Source organism: Abramis brama (assembly GCF_963993115.1).
Source record: "Abramis brama genome assembly, chromosome: 15".
Lineage (NCBI taxonomy): Eukaryota > Metazoa > Chordata > Actinopteri > Cypriniformes > Leuciscidae > Abramis > Abramis brama.
Genome location: NC_139977.1, coordinates 34,674,121 through 34,680,359, shown reverse-complemented (window position 1 = coordinate 34,680,359; position 6,239 = coordinate 34,674,121). Strand labels below are relative to the sequence as shown.

At 37.0% G+C, this 6,239-nt stretch overlaps 1 long non-coding RNA gene across 1 annotated transcript; it reads right to left on the bottom strand.

Annotated features, from left to right (window-relative positions):
• Nucleotides 1-2,354: 2,354 nt before the first annotated feature.
• Nucleotides 2,355-5,182, bottom strand: LOC311097733. The gene is made up of 2 exons (XR_014609306.1): nt 4,435-5,182; nt 2,355-3,410 (listed from the first exon to the last, which is right to left on the bottom strand). It is a non-coding gene; the product is annotated as an uncharacterized lncRNA (long non-coding RNA).
• Between the last annotated feature and the right edge of the window lie 1,057 nt (nt 5,183-6,239).

The window sequence follows — 6,239 nt, the reverse complement described above, 5'->3', positions numbered from 1 at the left end:
GTATAGGCTAAAACACATCAGCATGTTGAAACTTTGCATGTTCGTCATGATAAATGAGAAAAAGTCACACAATATCAAGAAAAAAACCATAGGGTTAACCAGTATTTCCAACAACTAGAAAATCTAAGGGTTCTTACTTCTTTCACACCTGCCTAATTTAGTTCTGTTGAATCGCACTATAGAGTTCGTTTTTCCCCTTGGTGCGGTTCGTTTGGGCAGGTGTGAATGCAGCAATCGCACTCGGGTGCGCACCAAAAGCGGTACGCTTTCAGACGAACGGAGCGGTTTGTTTGTGGTGATGTGGCGAACAGTAGGTTTATTACAGAAAGAGGTTTAAAGAAGAGTCGACTACGCCACCCTGGTCACTAAACCAGAGAAGTATCCTAATGAGGACACACAGGTTCGGTGTTTCCCTTACACAAAGAATTGGAGACGTGGGTATAAGAAAATACAAAAATATTCTTTATTGGACAAATGTAAAATATTAAAATATGCGACAATTGGGATCAATCATCACTCCACACACACACACACTATAACAATACAGGCTTATCAGGACTTGTGATTACCGGAAGCAGGATGAGCTAGCGCCAAACTTCTCCACATCAGCAATGGTCGAGAAGCACAAACACGTGCACTACACTGCACCCTCACATCAACCAAGATCAATCACTATAGGTTATAGACCACACACACACGGTGCATCAGGTCCCACCACCAAAATAGAGCAACTAGCTCCCCTGCTCCGGACTCACAGTGCCTGAAAGACAAGAAAAGCGAATTACAACAAAATAAATAGTTTACATGAATTCTAATTTACAAGGCACAACCACAATACCCAATATCACAAAACAAAATATATGATACACTCAAACCTGCAGTTATGGGCTTCAGTAAGGTTTTCAGTACATTGGTTTACAGTCACCAGCCTGTCCCGGCTTCACAGGCCGGCTGACAACCCTCTTTCCTCTGACAGGCTGAAGATCACTCACAAAATTATTAAGTAATGCAAATATTATTCACAAAAGGAATACCGGGCGAACCCATAAGAGATCAAAAACAAAAAAAAATAAATTAAGTTAAATTATCCCAATAATAAAGCAAACTAACTCAAAAAATATATTAAATGCTGGGCGTGCTCACATGAGAGCCACTACTGGCCAGCAGATTATTGAAATAAAACAATAAACAAAAGTAAAAGATATTGGGAACAAAACAGCAGCAATGAAAGTCCCAATCCGAGCAGCAGTCTTCACGTACTTTTATAACAGCAGATTCATTCACCAACATGCGGCGATCGCGTCATTCGTCCGGCAGCAATATGGAGCTATTCTTGTGCCAATAAAAATGAACGTAGCTTTTCAAGAAACTAATGAAAATATAAATTGAAACTAAATAAATTATCTCTAAAACTGAAAAAGAACAAATCGCAGGCAAATTTTTTGACTTCGTTTTTAATACACTGCAAGTTTTGCTAACTATTTCTCATATTTCAATCGCTGATCTGAACTTACAAATGCGCTTCCAGAGTTTTCATTTACGCTTCTGAAGTTTTCGTTTACGCTCCCAGAGTTTTCGTTCGCCGTTCTGACACATTTCTCTCGTGGGGGCGGGGCTAGTAGCAGTGTGTTCTCATTGGTTACTGAGCTTTTGATTGATAGCTTCGTGACCTGGAAGTGAAGACGTCAGTGGTGTGTTTATGTGTGGATGTGAGCGTCTGTAATCGCAGCTTTCTATTTCAATTTAGTAATAAGTTATGTTTGTTTTTTAATTTTATTTGTATTTACCTGCTGCTACTACTTAGTTGGCAGAAGCTTTTTAGGAGCACAAGAGATCTATTCAGTCTATTCAGGTGTAATTGCACATTAAAGTACTGTCTGTATATAATACTTAAAATATTGTAGTGTCCAATGTTTTCGGAGAATATTTGTTTATTCCTGATGATTATTTTGCATGTTAGGCTCTGATTAGGTTCAGCTGTTACAATTTAAAGAGAATACTAGCAAACGTGTGTGATATATTCAGCCGTCAAGAAAGTCAAACTTCAACCAGGTAATCAAGGTTGGCAGCCATGGCCATCACACTACTCATTGTTAGCATGATATACGTTTACACCATCAAAATGATTGATCACTTAAATATGCTGTCAGATACAGACCTCAAAGGGCATTTCATTACATATGTCACACAAAGAATGTTCTTGTTGCCATTTTTTTTAAATTGATAATTATATTTAGTTATTTCATTTAATTAACATTTTCATTTAATTTAAATATATTTTAACAATCATCAACCGTTTCAATCGTGACTTATACAACCAGTTAAATTAATGTAATTGAAAATATGAATTCAAATAAATTTACATTCTTTATTGTCACTAAAGCATATACACAAGTATCGAAGTGAAGGTCTTGGATGCAATTATGTTGTGACAGGAAAGACCAGAATCCACAAAACATTAACTGCATAATATACATGTAATGCACAGTATTCTCATGATACATTACTATACAAAATGCACAATTACAAATACAGAATACATTTTAAAAATTCATATACATTTTAAATGTTGCAATGATTCTTTGAGCAGTTCCTGTTGCAGTACAAGTAACAAAGCAGTGACTGGACACAAGCAGTGCAAGGATAGTCCACCCAAAACATGAGCATTCTCTCATCATTTACTCACCTTCATGCCATCCCAGATGTATATGACTTTCTTCTTCATATAAACATAGACAAAGAGTTTTAAGGAAATAATCCATCTCTGTGAGTCCATAATACAAGTGGATTGTAACCCATGTACGTAAGATTTTTAATAGTTAAAACAGTTTACATTATTATTATTTTATCTAGCCTATTGTTTGACTTCAGAAGGCATTGATTCATCCACTGAGGTCGCATGGATTACCTCATTACCTATTATTATTGCTCACTGTGTGTGGTTTTTAAAGCGTCTTTAGGACTCGCAGAGATGGATTACTTTCCTTACAATCTTAATTCGTGTTTATCTGTAGAAAGAAAGTAAAATGCATCTGGGACAGCATGAGGGTGAGTAAAATAAGAGAGAATTGTATTTTTGGGTGAACTATCCCCTCAACATTCATATGCTGTTGGTATGCTAATCCAAGATCAGCATAGATTAATAAGAATAAAGTGAAACCTCTTGTGTACTTGTGAACTGTGTTTGTTTTAATCTAGAGGAAATTGAAATATTTGCTTTATATTAAATTATATTATTGTTTATATTAAAATAAATCAGGTGTCTGAAGATCAAGATCCCAGTCATTCAAAGGTGATGTGTCTGAACAAAGTAAGATTATTGTCTGATAGGGACAGTGGATCTCTGGTACTATCACTCTATCCTCTGTGTCAGCCTCAGAATTTTGTTTATGGAAAAGTTGCTCCACTCCCTGGAAAATGAGAGAAGAAATGTATTATAATCTAACAATACAAACTGCTGTGAACTCCCCATACAGTAACAAGTTGCAGACTTAAAATATTTATTATATATATATATATTTAAGGGATTTTACAGTACTAAATATTTACCTCGGAGTCAAGCAGCATTTATCATCTGTAATACTGTTGTGTAACCAGTAGATGGCTGTATTGCCCTATATATAAACATATGGATGTGTATTCCCTAGTTGCTGGATGTTTTCAGTCATAATTACTTGCATGTATTAAGTTTTTAATGTGGACATATTTATTATTAAAGACTATTAAAGATGTAACATTTGTCAAAGAAATGTTCATTTGAAGTGCACTTTTTTCATTATTATTAGTCAAATATGGACACAGAAAAAGCAATTTGTTACTCATACTAGATACATATAATAGCTTTATCAGTCATCTTTATCACACAAAAGTAATCAGAATAAATATTGCAACCAGGGCGATACTTCAAAATAATTCAGTGTTTACATATTACGAACAGAGACGTGGTCTGTGGTCAAGTCGTGTCTCTCCTCTTTCAAAAACTTTGCATCGCAAATTAATCAGCAGTTGAGAAATTCAGGTTTAAATAGCTTTATTGGCATGGTAAAAAAGGCTTTACATTGCCAAAGTTGAATCAGGCAGTGACTGACAGCACTCTGGTCCTATGGCATCAGTCATTGACTGATACAGTACAGATAGGCTACTGCACAGTACTCTAGCTCAATGTTGTTTGGGGTGGCTGTGGGGTAATATGATCTAATCGAAGAAAATATGATCTAATCGAAGCAAATATGATCTAATCGAAGACTGTAACCTAATGTAGATAAACAAGTCATGTAATGATTGGGCTAACAGTTAAATCAAGACAACACAGCTCAGCTGTATAATGTTATGGGCTCTCACTGAGCTCTAAAATGCCTCTCCACCTGAAAAAAGCCAGTACTGTATTATAAATAGTATTAGTATAGTATTAAAAAAAACAAAAATCAGACTTACCACGAGTAGGCTAACGTTATCCAGTATCCTCCTGATATAGCGACGATACCTAATGGTAAATATCATTCGTCTGTACTATTCCTTCTATAAGAGATCATCTCAACAATATAGTGTAGCAGCAAATAAATACAGATATAAACTTAATATCACTAAAATGAAATAGAAAGCTGCGATTACAGACGCTCACATCCACACATAAACACACCACTGACGTCTTCACTTCCAGGTCACGAAGCTATCAATCAAAAGCTCAGTAACCAATGAGAACACACTGCTACTAGCCCCGCCTCCACGAGAGAAATGTGTCAGAACGGCGAACGAAAACTCTGGGAGCGTAAACGAAAACTTCAGAAGCGTAAATGGAAACTCTGGAAGCGCATTTGTAAGTTCAGATCAACGATTGAAATATGAGAAATAGTTAGCAAAACATGCAGTGTATTAAAAACGAAGTAAAAAAATTTGCCTGCGATTTATTCTTTTTCAGTTTTAGAGATAATTTATTTAGTTTCAATTTTTATTTTCATTAGTTTCTTGAAAAGCTACGTTCATTTTTATTGGCACAAGAATAGCTCCATACAGCAACAGAGTGAGAACCAAATAATACCAAGGCGAGCAGAAAGCCAAACAGCAATACACCAGCGATGATTATTGTAGTAGTATGACGTGCGTTTGTATGCGGCAAACGGCGCGCGTTCACCAACCACTGTAAACACTCAGCTTGAACACGCGTTTCTCCACAAGCCGCACAGCACCTCCAGCCAGAATGCAAACACTCAGCACCACATGTGCTTATCCACAAACCGCACGGCATCTCCAGCCAGGATGAACACAGAGAAATGACGCGCTGGCGAAACAGTCACACGTCAACGCAATGTCCGGTGGCCAAACAGCCACCTTAATATACTCGTATGAATGAGACGCTGATTACCTGCGGGCCTCTAGGGCGGAGTCAACCCATGCAAACGAGGTGCTACCCAACAGCAGCACTTCACTACAATCAGAACGTGATCCGACCTCGAACAGACCCAACTGCCAAAGAACTGCGCATTTTTGGACTAAACCAGCTGCCGTAGTCAGAGTGCGTTGTGCATTATGTCACTGTTTAGCAACATAATTTTTCTCCCTTGGTCCGGAATGAACGGAACTACAGATGTGAAAGCACCCTAAACTGTTCAAATTGACCCGCAACATAACACAAGGGTTAGGGGTGCTGAGGAGGACCTCTGGCGTGGAGTCCGGAAAAAAAAATATATGGGTGGTAATAAAAATCAAGTTTAAACAAACTCGTGTTGTGTTTTGGCTATACATATTACGTGTGTTTGTGGTTGTATTTTACGCTGTAGGCTACAATTACACTGGGTCACCAACATAGTCCAGCACAGTTTTAACTCCCGCATCCGCATAGTATTAAACTTGTAGCATAAAACAACAGCATTATAGGCTAACAAATAAATAAGATATATCTGGAAATTTCCCTTTAGAACGAACGCTCGGTTTTGTGATCACACTGTTATTTCACCTTTTTGTTGTTGTTTTCAAAGACAAACTCACTTTTATAATTAAACAAATAAATATTTATTTACCAACAAAATCTCATGACAGTCCACATGTGCAAAACGAATTTTGAAGTCATTTATTCGTTTTTTGCCTGTAAACTAAAAAACGTAAAATCAAGCCGAAATCTCGTTTCGTTTTTTGGAAAAAACGAATAAAGACGCCGTTTCTCGTTTCTGCTTAGGCTATTTCATTTGGCCCCTTTATTCGTTTTTTTCGTTTTTTCAAAAAAACGAAAAACGAGATTTCGG